Consider the following 14,837-nt stretch of genomic DNA (forward strand, 5'->3'; position numbering starts at 1 on the left):
CTTTCCACCTTGATTAACTACAAGCAAAAAGCCCGCAAGAGGGTACACTACAGCTTATCTGAATGCTTTCTAACCGGGGCTTGTTGTCGCACTTAATTACTCCGGTGAATATTCCTACAGGTCACAGGTGGGGGAAAGAAGCTTTACATTATAGAAGCTGTAAGCGATTTTGTAATGAAATGACAAGCAGAAAATTTCCCTATTCTCTATATCAGTAGCCTAGTTTCCATCAACTTTTCGCGCTGTTTTGTTATTGGCAAACTGAAAATGCGTAAAACAAATTTTGCGAAATTTTCCGTCTTCTGCCTGTTTTCATTCAAATGGCCTTTTATCGATAAAAATGGTGTGTGATGACGTCATGCCTAAAAAAAAAACACTTTGTCATATGAGTTTTGGTTTATCGCAAAATAAATCTGCCCTTAAGCTGTTTCCATACAGAAATGTGTTTATCGCTAATTCGCCTCCCAGATGTCCCTAATTTTTTTCCCCTCCTAAGTTTTGGTAAAATGGGGAGAGTATTGAGACAATTCATTGAAATTAGCCAGTTTACTGTCATTTTAATTTCACAAATAAAAGCAATCAGAAGAGGAAGAATTGCAAAAGGGAACAGTTGCCCTTCTGATAGGACTGTAATATTGGGCCTGATGTTGTGCCTATCGCAGGTTGCCACCGGTTCCGACCCGAAAGCGAATCATCATGGCCCTGTTCAAGCTGGCAACATGCACCAAGTAGTGGGGGACACTTTCAGTCTTACTATAAGGACCATCCATCAATGTGTATATGCTGTGTGCACAGATATTAAAGAAAACTGATGTGGTGTAATTTCAGGGTTTACATATGATACATTCCTGATATTCAATAGGCTGTTTTGAACAATCATCTAATCTAAAGCATCGCCATCACAACTGCATTATGTCCCGCATATTTGTCCAGCAACTTTTAACGACCAACTGAACTTGATTGTCATCTAAAATTAATTTAATGTCATAATGCAGTTTACATTTTCAGAAGTAGCTCAGCAAATGCGATCCGAGTTAAAATGTTCAAAAGCTCATTTTCTGAAAGCATTGGACAAATAGTTCTGATACTTTATAGTCTTGAAAAAAAGTCTAGAACATTCTGAGAATGTCATTCAGCTAAAAATAAGCGAAACAATTTTACAGAATTGGGATATGTTAGCACACTGATACTTTTCTCCTAGTATTGTGTATTTATTTTTAATTTAAAACATCTTTGTGCACAGAAATTGTTTTTTTTTTTATTTATTTTTTTTTGTATTGTAGGCTAATTCTATTAAGAAACAAGGTTCGTATCAATATATTCATATATAAAACCATTACTGTACACTGAATGCAAAAATGTGCGAAAACAGGCCAGCTTACATGACGTTAAATGTACCGCTAGCTTAATTAGCTTTGATTTACTTTAAGCTGAAGGTACATGCCACGCAATGAATCATGTAAACGCGCATTTCTTGCTTTCTCAGATTATTAAAATAAGATTTTTGTCCATAACATACACCACTTAAGCAGCTCTCGCAATACACTTCTGAACACTTTCTTGTGTCCACGTAAACAGTCGAAGTTGCCCATCCTCCACCTCAAGTCTTACTAGGCCTGAGTCAAAACAACCCAGTTGCTGAGAGTTATCTGTCGCGGGCGTTTTGGATTGTCTTCAGGAGGGACTCGAGTCAGCACTTCTAAAGCGGATATACTGGAGCATTTTTTTCTGGTGAAATAAAGGTGTGTATCTGTCTTTTTATTTATCAGTCGTTACCATTTTGTGAAATGTGCAGCTCTGAATCCAAAACATCACTTACACACGATTGATTTAGGTCAAACTGAAGACAGCAGGATTTAATGTAGCTGACAGACACAGATCATATCGACATGCTTTTATCATATTTTGAAGTTGAATTAATGCGCTGGCTAGAATTAATTATCCCAGTCATTAAGTCAACACATAAGGAGATACGGTCTAATAATACATCATAAATACAAATAACTGTTTGATGTAATGGAGCTCTGTGTTTTTATGTTTCAGGTGGTCTGATAATACATGAATGATTGCTTTGTACAGGAGAAGTTAATTGAATGGCAGGTTCCTGAACTTGTAAATAGTTTTGAAGGTAAGCTTCACTGTTGTTTCCTGTCCTGTCCCTACTTTCACTATCCAGTAAAGACATAAAGGCCATAAAGACTTCAGCTTGGACGGATATTCTCGAACACTCAGCCTTTCAAAGTATACTCTTTTGACCATGAGCTTATTGACATGCTTGACGCATACTCACTACGACTGCTTTGTTAAATCTCTTTACAGAGTAGACATAGCAGTCAGTGGAAGGTGTTTCTAATGACTATGCTGATAATAAAATTTGCATTAGGGAAGTACATTCAAATTTTTCACTTAAATATCACCGAAATTTGTATTAAATTTGAATATTACAGACATTATTTAAAGGTACTATATGTAAGAATTTTCATGTATTAATAATTTTATTGCCAATGTGTGAACGGCTTGTAACACAACTTAAAATGAGACCTTCCCCGACTTCCTAGGTTGCCTATTTAACAGTCTGTAGATTCATTTTTATGTGAAGGGAGCGGGTCAGTTTTACCTGGAAAATCCAAAGAATGTGAGGTTTATGCACGCTCTGCTCTTCTACAGCGAAAAACAGTGTGCAACACTAGCTAACGTTAGCTTGGATATTGAATCCACTAATCTCAACAAACAGGACAACACAGACTCCAACACAAACACCACTTAAGACCATAAAAGTGTCTCATGTGTACTATGTTAATAAACATTTTAATGTCTTTCCAGGAAACATGGTATACTCAAAGCCGAAATCAAAGACCAGCCGCTGGGTTCATTGAAGAGAGACTGAGGAACATATACGTAAACAATTGAGGAGCTTGAGACCACAAAGAGAGAATGAAGATTCACAGTGTAGGACATTCATACCAGGTAAAGGGTTGACTGAATTCTTAAAGTAGTAGCTCACCACAAAATTATTCCCTCATCATTTACTCACCTTTATGCAATCTCAAATTCACATGACTGTCTCTTCTGGAAGACAAAACAAGGTAACAAAAAAAAATAAAAAAATAAATAAATATCTTCAAATAATATATATATATGCAATTCAAGTTAATGGGGTCCAAAACTTTAAGCTCTTGAGAAAAGACAAAGTAATCCAAACAACTCCAGTGGTTTAACTGGTGTCTTAAGTACAGCTGTGCTCAAAAGTTTGCATACCCTGGCAGAAATTGTGAAAATTTTGGCATTGATTTTTAAAAAACTGTCTTTTAAGGATAGTGATCATATGAAGCCATTTATTATCACATAGTTGTTTGGCTCCTTTTTAAATCATAATGATAACAGAAATCACCCAAATGGCCCTGACCAAAAGTTTACATACCCTTGAATGTTTGGCCTTGTTACAGACACACAAGGTGACACACACGTTTAAATGGCAATTAAAGGTTAATTTCCCACACCTGTGGCTTTTTAAATTGCAATTAGTGTCTGTGTATAAATAGTCAATGAGTTTGTTAGCTCTCACGTGGATGCACTGAGCAGGCTAGATACTGACCGTGCGTTCAGACCAGAGGAGGCGAGAGCGTCAAAATTCGCTCTGGCTGCCCTGCCAACAACGCTATCGAAGATTCGTAGATGCTCTGACATAGTTGAAATAGGTGGCAACGTTCGTTCGGAATGCTTGGTTTTGTGAACTATATTTAAAGGGGCCGCAAAACATCCAGACATGTCGACAAGTATCTTTTTGCCGACCTATCACAAGTAGCGTATATCCTCATGAAATCTTTTTAAATGTGAAAGTAAGAAATCTATCGATGGCAGAAAGTAATTAAATATAATAAGTATAAATGTGTTACCGATTGATCAGGAAGCACGGATTTGCATGCTATGGTGCCAAAAATTAGCATGCAATATATTATATAAACCATAATATCCACTTCATCAACTCACCTGGCACACCAACAATTTCAGATGCCTTTGTCCACGCATCGTTTTTAAAAATGTATATCCCTGTAAGCAAACGGGGACAGATCGTATATTACGGGAAAACCCGCCACGGCAATAATTAGTTTCTCCTCCATTTTGTCTTCGGAACTATTGTTTGGTGGGAACCAAAGTTTACACTGTTGTGTTCTCTAGACTTCGCTAGAGTGGAGCACTTCTATATTCCAATAGGTTGCCGCCGAACCGAGTCAAAGCTCATTACCATAATGTTGCCCGCACTTGAACATTCCTCTGACGCCCACAACACCCAAGACGCGCCGGCCACGGACGTGCCGCTTTTCGCCGCCGAGAGACGCTGGCTGCCATCGAAAATTAATGACTTCCGGTCGATTTGACGCTCTCGACACCTCTGGTCTGAATGCACCATGAGCTTTGGGGAGCAGAAAAGAACTGTTAAAAGACTTGTGTAACAAGGTAATGGAAGTTTATAAAGATGGGAAAGGATATAAAAAGATATCCAAAGCCTTGAAAATGCCAGTCAGTACTGTTCAATCACTTATTAAGAAGTGGAAAATTCGGGGATCTCTTGATACCAAGCCAAGGTCAGGTAGACCAAGAAAGATTTCAGCCACAACTGCCAGAAGAATTGTTCGGGATACAAAGAAAAACCCACAGGTAACCTCAGGAAAAATACAGGCTGCTCTGGAAAAAGATGGTGTGGTTGTTTCAAGGAGCACAATACGATGATACTTGAACAAAAATGAGCTGCATGGTCGAGTTGCCAGAAGCCTTTACTGTGCCAATGCCACAAAAAAGCACCTTGACACGCCTCGCAGCTTCTGGCACACTGTAATTTGGAGTGACCAGACCAAAATAGAGCTTTGTGGTCACAACCATAAGCGCTATGTTTGGAGAGGGGTCAACAAGGCCTATAGTGAAAAGAATACCATCCCCACTGTGAAGCATGGTGGTGGCTCACTGATGTTTTGGGGGGTGTGTGAGCTCTAAAGGCACGGGGAATCTTGTGAAAATTGATGGCAAGATGAATGCAGCATGTTATCAGAAAATACTGGCAGACAATTTGCATTCTTCTGCACGAAAGCTGCGCATGGGACGCTCTTGGACTTTCCAGCACGACAATGACCCTAAGCACAAGGCCAAGTTGACCCTCCAGTGGTTAATGCAGAAAAAGGGGAAGGTACTGGAGTGGACATCAGTCTCCTGACCTTAATATCATCGAGCCACTCTGGGGAGATCTCAAACGTGCGGTTCATGCAAGACGACCAAAGACTTTGCATGACCTGGAGGCATTTTGCCAAGACGAATGGGCAGCTATACCACCTGCAAGAATTTGGGGCCTCATAGACAACTATTACAAAAGACTGCACGCTGTCATTGATGCTAAAGGGGGAAATACACAGTATTAAGAACTAAGGGTATGCAGACTTTTGAACAGGGGTCATTTCATTTTTTTCTTTGTTGCCATGTTTTGTTTTATGATTGTGCTATTCTGTTATAACCTACAGTTGAATATGAATCCCATAAGAAATAAAAGAAATGTGTTTTGCCTGCTCATGTTTTCTTTAGAAATGGTACATATATTACCAATTCTCCAAGGGTATGCAAACTTTTGAGCACAACTGTATTAAGGCCCAGGTTTGCTTTGTTTTCCGCGTGCAGTTCCGTCTCGCACACAGATGAGCACACAAGCCTTCCAAAGTATACTCCCATGACCTTGAGTGCGTATGGACGTGTTCGATATATGCCTACTACTTAGTGGACCCTTCTATTTGAACGTTAAAATCATTTGTGCATGCGCTGTTGTACGCGCTAAAGTGCACGCTTACACAAAAATCTGCCTGTACGTGCACGGTGTGTGCAGACATCAGAGCACTGTTCTGATGACAAAGATTACATTACGTGGACTGTGCATAAGCTGGAGCGCAACGCTCACAAGGGAAGTATACTTTCGGCTTTACAAGCTGTCTTGGGTGAGAAACAGTACATGCATTAAATGCAAGCTAGTGTAATCAAGCTTCAAATCATGATAGCTCCATGATTGATGACAGATGTCAAGATTTCATGAAAGTGAAAAGGGAGTTACATGTTGGTTTGTTTCTTCCACAAATTTATGCTGTCCTTTTTGGAGCATGAAGGTTTTGGACCACATTGTTTGAAAATACATATGTCTTATATACTCAATATCTTTGTTTCACAGTAAAACTATATGTGCTATGTACTATGTGTTTGAGACGGCATGAGGGTGAGAAAATAAGAGAATTTCTATTTTTAGGTGAACTATTCCTTTTAATATGTGGATTTGTTGTAAACACTTCCTTTTGAATATTTAACTGCATTGTTATTTCTGTGTCCAACAGAATCAACCATATCTGATGAAAGAGCTAACAAGATGAAACAATGGCTGAGAAATAACAGCCCATCAGCCAGGTGGAACAGTACATGTGGGATACCGCATTGTACAGGGCACGGTGTATAAGGGCTAGCAACTCTAAAAATACATTTGAGGTCCTCCATGAGTTTCCTCATCTAATTACCCCAGGCATGGTATGTGTTAAGATTAAAAGTTAAAAAAATGTATCATATGGCAACTATACTTATCACCAGGACAGTTTTTCGTTGTCTTTATCATATTTATGACAACATGAGGTTGATCCACTGCCTTTTTGTGAATAGCGTTTTCTTATTTTTGCTTTTAGATTGCACAGGACTTTTTAATTTTACATGAGGAGGCAGCACCAAAACTGTTTGAAAAATGGCTTCCTTGGTATGCTGACAGGATCTTGAATCTTGCGAAATGGGAAGGCAAGCTTCCACTTTCAATTGAAGATATGACGCAAAGTCCCCCTTTTTTTTTTTTTTTTTATAAAAAGTTTACATATTGCATATTTGTTATTACTAAATGACAGCCCGTCACAACTACTGTTTAGTAGTGTTGATAAATGTACAAATATTTTCCTACAGATGCCAAGGGAAATCTTGCACTTAAGATGTTACCTGTTATGCTTCCACCTCCGGCTTATACAATTGGCAGAAAAACATATAGAAGAGTATGTTTGTGTAAATGGGTGTTTTACTGCTAATTGAACTAGTGTATTTTATAGTTTTAATTTTATGTGCTCATACTGTAGATTAAAAACAATATGGGTTCTTTGTAATAGACAATTGTTTTATTGCATCTTGGGGTACATATTTTGGATAAATAATATGGGTTGTTTGTAGAGGCAACTGTTTCATTGCACCTTGAGGTATTTTAGAGTTCATGAATTTTCATAAATGTTAATACATTTACATTGCTTTTCAACGGTATACACTTAAACCATAATATTAAAATTGTGTTTGTTTGGAATGCTTTAGCACTGTTTATAAATGAAATTTGTGATTTAGTTTTATTCTATAAGCTCTTGAATCTTTGAGGTAAAATGTAATTATTATTGCACGTACTGAAAAATGATATTAATAAGAGAATAAAGGAGATACTATGTTGACATATTTTGTTTATAATGTGGTATATTTTTGAAATAAATAAACGCTCAAGCTAGTATGTACATATTCCAGAAATGAATGTCAACATTATGAACAGCACACTATATAGTAAATGTGAACTGGTTAAAGTCAAACACACAGGTGGGGTCGATGAGCATCAACAGGTTAAAACTATGAAGACAGAGAAACGTTGACTCCTGTAACAATCTGCACGTCGCTGTTGGATACTTTTGCTTTAAAAAAGGCGTAATTTATACACTTTGATGTTGTATTTTTACTGTTGATTATTAAAGGTTATGATTATTATGCCCACTCTTCATGGGGATAACGACTCATTTGTGCTTAATAGGTACATAGTCTGTATAAATTACAACCAGTGGGCACTTTTGCCACATCCTTTAGTGAGCGTTGTTTCGCGGTTAAACGCCGCACATCGGGTCATATTGAGAGTTTCGTCTTTTGACAGTCGATACCCTCTGTTGGTAGGGAATAGTAAAATGGCTGCCAGAGCACTTCCGGTGGCTTCACCTACTGCTGGCAGTTTAGAATTCTGTGAGCAATCCAGTTATATATATATCAGTGGTTCTGTACCATAGTTAAACAGCAGTTGGGTTAAAAGCAACCCAATTTGGGTTGTTTTTAACCTATCATTTTTTAGAGTGTGGCTTTCAAGGATGTATACTGTTGTCATGATTAACACAGGCTAACGATTGGGGTAAACTCTGTCATGTGACACTACATTTTTGCATTAATGTTAATTTTCTTGACAAAGTATTTCCAAACCAGTTTTTCGTGACATTTGAAGTATCGACATAGAGTTTATGCACTAGAGTTAAATGGAAAAATATTATGTCGACACTTGTGAAATTTTAGCGATAATTTGCGCTTCCATCAGTTTTATTTTGATGTGCTAAAACTTTTTTCGCAAAAAATCCTTGGATGGAAACGTAGTTAATAAAACAGGTGCAATGAAACATCATACCAGTCTCTATGACAGCACTAGGCTCTGTAAACTGTCCACCGTTTCCCTGCGCAACCAGTGGGCGGCGCCATGATGATTCTAATGACCTGTTTTGTATTTCTGGTCTCCAGACGCCAAGTTAAAACTGCCAAAACAAGCGATCCAGAGAATCAACCATTTAAGTGTTACTTGGTGGAAAAATTAAATTCAGGCTCAACTTGTGCCATTGTTAGCTACTATAACGATAATAATTAATGATCATACCTGCCAACATTGGATTGTGAAAAATAGGGAGATAAAAAATAAAAAATACTATTATTGAAGATGAATAATACCAAGAAATTCACCATGTATTCAGATGGCCCCTTACCACGTCCTTCACAGTTTAGCAAAAAATGCTTTTTGAGTTATTAATAACTCAAGATGTGTATATCTTACATGCTGAGAACTTTCCTGACCCATGACTTATAAAAAATATAATTATTTTTATTTCTTTGATTATTTATCATCTTTATGTATACATCTGTGTTTATTTACATGTATTTTTAAGTGTATTTTATTTTAATTTACTTTATATTAATTATTTATTTTTTCACCTGTACTTCACACATTGTTTGATGTGTGCACTTCTCAGATGACCCCTTACACACCATATGAAAAATGTCCAACTTGTATAGGGCTGAGTTCGCTATGGCATACTATCCATACTACTCTTACGACTTCTGCCATACTGTATGTGTCTATGGCAGAAATAGTATGAGTAGTATGGTAGTATGCCATTTCGACCTCAGCCTAGGCCTTTATCACACTTCCGGCTGTGTCTCATTTCTCGGCCACATACGTCATCGAGTCTGTCTCATTTCATAAAGCGAGTAGGACACTTCGAATGCGACCTTCTTTCACAGGAATTCAGAGGATGCATGTATTCTTCGTGGGCACTCACAACCCACAATTCTTTGCTTCAATGGAAATGTCAATAAATAAATGACGCCAATTTGTCCATAAATATGTTCAAACGCAAGTAATGTTAATTCCCAAGTTGAAGTACCTCAGTAGGATGCAGAGTATATAATATGTATAATTATATTAATACAGTCTCATGAGCAAAGTGTGGATGCGGAAAACCGTGAGTTTGTCAGGAGAAATTGTAAATCGGGAGTACAGCGGAAGGAGGGCTGGAAAAACCCGGTAAAATCGAGAGTGTTGGCAGGTATGAATGATATCAACGTAACTTATCTCTGACCATCGCTTCATGTCATCTACACACTCAGGTGAGGCACTGTCTATAAAAAAAACGGTCATCTCGACTGGGTGAAGTTTCGGCATGCTTTTTGGCAATTGTTACAAATGTAATACCTTAAACATTACTGTAACAAGTTCTTAGTTCAGGCAAATGGAGGAGTTAGGAGACAGCGAAGCAGATTCAAGGTCAGTCTTTTAATGCCACTCACTCACTCACTCACTCTCGACGGTAACCGTCGAAACAGATTAAATAATAAACAACAACATTCGTGGCTGTCTCTGGACTTGCCGGTCACTCTCTCTCCCTCTGATGCTCTGGCGCGCCTTTTAATTCTCCCTCCGCCATCACTATAATGAGAGACAGGTGTTAGAGATAATTATGAGCCAGTGAGGAGCCTTACCGCTCTCCCGAAGACCGACACATGACCACGCCCCCATGCCACAATTACATTACACGCTAAGAATATACGCCGATGCGAGAGAAAACAACGTAACTTTGTGACGGTGCCTGTTTGTCGTGGATCAATAGCTGTGTGTTGGTAACCAGTTGGTAATTTTAATTTTAATTAATATTCTATGGGCGGACATGCAGTAGCCTACCAATCAAATTTCTGTATTCATTTGCCCAAAACTATTTTAGAGGCTTTTTCAACAGCATATGAATGATACAGACTCAGAATTTGGTTCAGTTAATTTACTATGAATAATAAAACAGTGTTCACAACAGTATTACACAAACAGGTTTCTAAACATTAAAATAAACAGGAAGGAAGCTTAAACGTGGAATTGTGCAGTTTAGGCTACTCCTCCATATCTTCATTTAGTCGGCCCTGTTAACAAAATGAAAAGGAACAGGTGAGTGTTTTTCATTTTAACCTTTAAATACACATTATATAGCACTTCAGTGAAACAATTTATTATAATTGTTACATAGATTATAAATGTTACAGAATTACATGTGCTTTTTTTTTAGAAAGTGGCGTGCATGTTGCCTAGTTTGCGTTCTTGTGTATTTGCTCATAGTTGTATACAAATTTTGAAGCAAGTCAATTGTTGCTGTTTTCTTCTCAATTATATGTATATATACTGTACACGAGAATGCCGTGAACGCTCCTTGAGTGATGATCATTTGTGCATGTTTTATACGCCATATAATCGATAGCTGTTTATTCTTTGTTTCTGCTTGTTTTAAACATTGGCTTTGAATCAGAGAACATTCTAGTTATATTTTGCATCTACCATACCTGAACGCGTTTTTTCAGTTTGGCAGGTGCATGTTTAAGGTGTCTCTCCAGTGAAACAGTCTACGTCCTTTTCTCCATGACCAGCTTTACATTTCACGACGGCATCTGGAATTAAACAGAAGTCACAACAGTTACAGTATATAAGTACCGTTTTTTTAATTATTCATGTTTATTTTATTAATGCCCAGAAGATTTTTTTGTGTGTGATTTCTAACATGTAAACGAAGCATTACGCTGACAAGAAAATAAAGGAGAGGGGGTATATCCTCTCTTGCGATCTTTAGTCCTGTTTTAAATATTTCTTTTTTTTCCTCCAGATTTGGAGTGCCTAATTCCCAACGTGTTTTTAAGTCCTCGTGGGTGCATAGTGATTCGCCTCAGTCCCAGTTGCCTCCGTGTCTGAGACTGTCAACCTGCGCATCTTGTCACGTGGCTTGTTGAGCGCGTTGCCATGGAGACATGGCGCTTGTGGAGCCTTCACGCCATCCACTGCGGCAACGACGCTTTGCTTCGATTACTGTTAAACAAAGTTAACTGGTTTCAGTGGATGAAATTTAACATCAGTAATTCTTTGATATTTACCATAAGTAGAGGTGATTATTGAAAAACAATACTATCATACCTTTGTCTGGCTTTTTTCTTTCAGTGCCAACTGTTGCCTTGAGGTGAGGAAAGGATCCATCTAAATGGCATGCACAATATTAAATGACTAATACTTAAGCTGAATTTGGTAATAAGTAGTAGGGAATTTACTGGTATACCTTGACGCTTTCTATTTGTTGCAGGTGGAACCCACAGCGCATTCTCATCTAAACAAAGTCATTATCAACTTCCAACAGAGAATACCTTGTTACCTGAAAATTTATGTCTAATCTGTTTCATTTTCAGATGTTTTAAAAGGGCTCATACCATCACTGCTGTCTTCAAATCTTTTTATTTTTTTTTTTTTATTATTTTTTTTTTTGGCCTCTAAGCTTTTACCAACATCGCTCTCTACAGCAGAAGTATATTCTGCTGTTTGCTCCACTTGAGGGCCCTCTCAAAATTACCTAGGGATGAAATGTTAATGGAAATATAAAATCAAAATGTAATCACATAATCTAGTTCAATCGGATGTTAAACCAGTCCTGCCATAGATTGAACCTTACCAGTTCTGGCAAAAGCACGTATTTTTCTTGAAATCCAATTTTCCTCATCAGGAAGTAGTTCTCTCTTTTTTTTTTCTTTTTTTTTTTTTTGCCATTGTGTCTGATTGATAGGTGACTAATAACTGTATTGTTGCTAAAATGTGTACAAAAAAAGTCAGAGGCTAATTTCTTAAGTCAATTTAAACTATTTTGATCAAGATTATATTGTTGCTATGGGTTGGACTTGTGGATGGTTATACCCCTTCATCTTTATAGACCCAATACTGGGCTACAATGCCAACTGATGACTCCTTTGCAAATTCCACAATATAGTACATGCTAAGGAAAAGAAAAGCAATGTTAATGTTATTAACATATCACCTATTGTTCCTCCCAGAATATATATATGTACATTGAATTAAACATTCTTGTTCTTACATGAAACAATGTCATGAAAAATTCACTGATGTAAGATTGCCATGAATGTTACTGTGTCTCCGTGATTAATCTTGATGGCTCTATTTTCAATTTGTTCTCTAGGGATGTTTGTATTTTCCTGTAATTGTATACTCCCACAAGAATTTAGTGGCATGGCTCCATGAACAGTGGTGCAGGGTTATGATAAACAGAAACGCGCATATGCTTTTGACAGTAGTAGTAAAATAAATTAGAACTCTTGATTGTACAGCCTTGTACAGAGCCCCTGAAGTTACCTGTGCAAAAAAAAAAAAAAAAAAAAAATATAATAGTCACAGAGAAACTTTCACGTGAGCATGAGAAACTTTTCAAAAAGTTTCTGGTGCACACCCCTTACAGTTTCCGGTGTGTATAGCTCTTTTCCGATTGTGTTATTGCCACAGAGGATGAGATAAGGATGAGAACATTCATCACTTATCTATAATAGTAACGTACATTTTGGTTTGGAAATTTATCAGGCTCTGTACAACATGGAAGAAGAGTTAGTTGAATTTCTGAGGACACGAGACGTTCCTCAAGGATCAGTTGAGAGACTTAAAGAGTATAAGGTAAAATAGTGTTTAGAAGGCTAACTCTAATCATCAATTAGTCTGATATTACAATGTGTATCCTTAGCACTCATGTGCATTTACTTTAAGGTAGGCTGCTTCTAATTGTCATAGTAATCATCGACCTTTCATTTTAGATTGACATAAGTGTCATTGCAATTATGACTGAAGAAGAACTTGGAAAATATATCGTCAGATATGGGGACCGTCTTGCAGTCAGAGCTTTTTGCCATCAAAGACTGCCTGCGAAACTACCAAGTCGACAGTACTACAGAGATTAAGAGACAAGATGCAGGAGGGAAAGGGGGGCAGTACATCTACTAATAATAGGGGGTTATTTAAAAATGCATGTATGGGAAACAGACATTGGAGACCAGGCTACTGGAATTAGGGTGGCTTCATTTTCATAACGGAGAATTCCACCAAGTTGGGACAAGACAGGGAGGAGGAACACGACATCTGTCAGTGAAAAAGACTACTTCGGTTGAGGAATTAATGATGATGGAGAAAGATTTGTTTTTTCCTAAAGGGATTTCTTCGAAAGGCCCCGCTGAAAAGTACTCTTTTGAGATGCGTGATTTCAGTCAAAAAAACAATTCCATTAAGCAATAGAGTAAATGAACTGTATGAGCAGAGTAAACTCAGAATGCTACAATTGTACGTTTGCACGACGGACGTAGATCTAGAGGGTGCTCCCCAAGTGATTTCATCAGACTCATCATCCTCAGATTTTATGCCTGAAGAACTGGAGAGAGAGCCAAGAATGGTAAATTGGGAATATAAAAACATAATTTACAAAGGCATGTAGGTCTGGGTTGTACTGTAAGGTAACTGATGAGTTAAATTCAACTGAAAATTATATGTATAGTTGTTCATAGGAAGAATAAAGTCTTTACTTACATCAGGTTGCAGTATTTAGATTACTGAAGGGATTACTTAGAACTTTATTGTCATTTGTTTAAGTTAATATTTATGTTCAGTCGGAAAATTGTATTTATATTGATCTGTGGAGTGTTTGAACAGTCTCTTTCAAAATTCTCTTATGATGTGTTGCATTCCTACGTGTAGACTGTTATGAGCGATGTACAGCTTATGTGTTTTTATAATATGGTTTTACATGGATTCTTTCAACAGACTAAGAGAACCAGAAGAACAGCAAAAAGAACAAGACAAGCCCTTCTTGTCAAGTGACCCTGTGCCTGTCAGTCATTCAACACCCTCTGAACAGGAGGATAGCAATTCTGCCAATCAAAATTCTGAAGAGGAAAATGGTGGAGCCTCTCTGTATCACCAAGATACTGACAGTTTGGATGATTTTAATAAAGAGTCACGGCCATCTGTTGCTGTTTCCATTGATCTATCCTTGGAGGACTCAGAGATTCAGTTTGGAATTGTTCATGATCATTATGACATTCTGGATTCCACTCTTCCCTGGACTACAGAAGATGGTGGGTTCCAAGACAGGTAGTTATATTTATAATTAATATAAAGAAAAAACTTTAAAGGAATGGTTTAACCAAAATGAAAATTCTTTCATAATTTACTCACCCTCAGGTTGTTTCAAACTTGTATTATTTTCTTTTTTCGGTAGAGCACAATCTTGGTTGCTCCTTGTCATATAATGAAAGTGAATGAGGACTCAGTCTGTCAAGATCCAAAGATTATCAGAAAATAACGACTTAAATTTGGGTCTGTTCCTCACAAAACTATTGTACGACTTCAGAACACTTGGAAAATAGAACACAATTTA

General features: G+C 37.5%; 1 long non-coding RNA gene across 1 annotated transcript; it reads left to right on the forward strand.

Moving 5' to 3' along the window:
* The first annotated feature begins 24 nt into the window (after window positions 1-24).
* On the forward strand, window positions 25-7,805 carry LOC127413644 (uncharacterized). The gene is made up of 6 exons (XR_007892621.1): window positions 25-127; window positions 1,579-1,742; window positions 2,044-2,128; window positions 2,824-2,967; window positions 6,363-6,549; window positions 6,702-7,805. It is a non-coding gene; the product is annotated as an uncharacterized LOC127413644 (long non-coding RNA).
* The last annotated feature ends 7,032 nt before the right edge of the window (window positions 7,806-14,837 follow it).

This window comes from Myxocyprinus asiaticus, chromosome 23 (assembly GCF_019703515.2).
Source record: "Myxocyprinus asiaticus isolate MX2 ecotype Aquarium Trade chromosome 23, UBuf_Myxa_2, whole genome shotgun sequence".
Lineage (NCBI taxonomy): Eukaryota > Metazoa > Chordata > Actinopteri > Cypriniformes > Catostomidae > Myxocyprinus > Myxocyprinus asiaticus.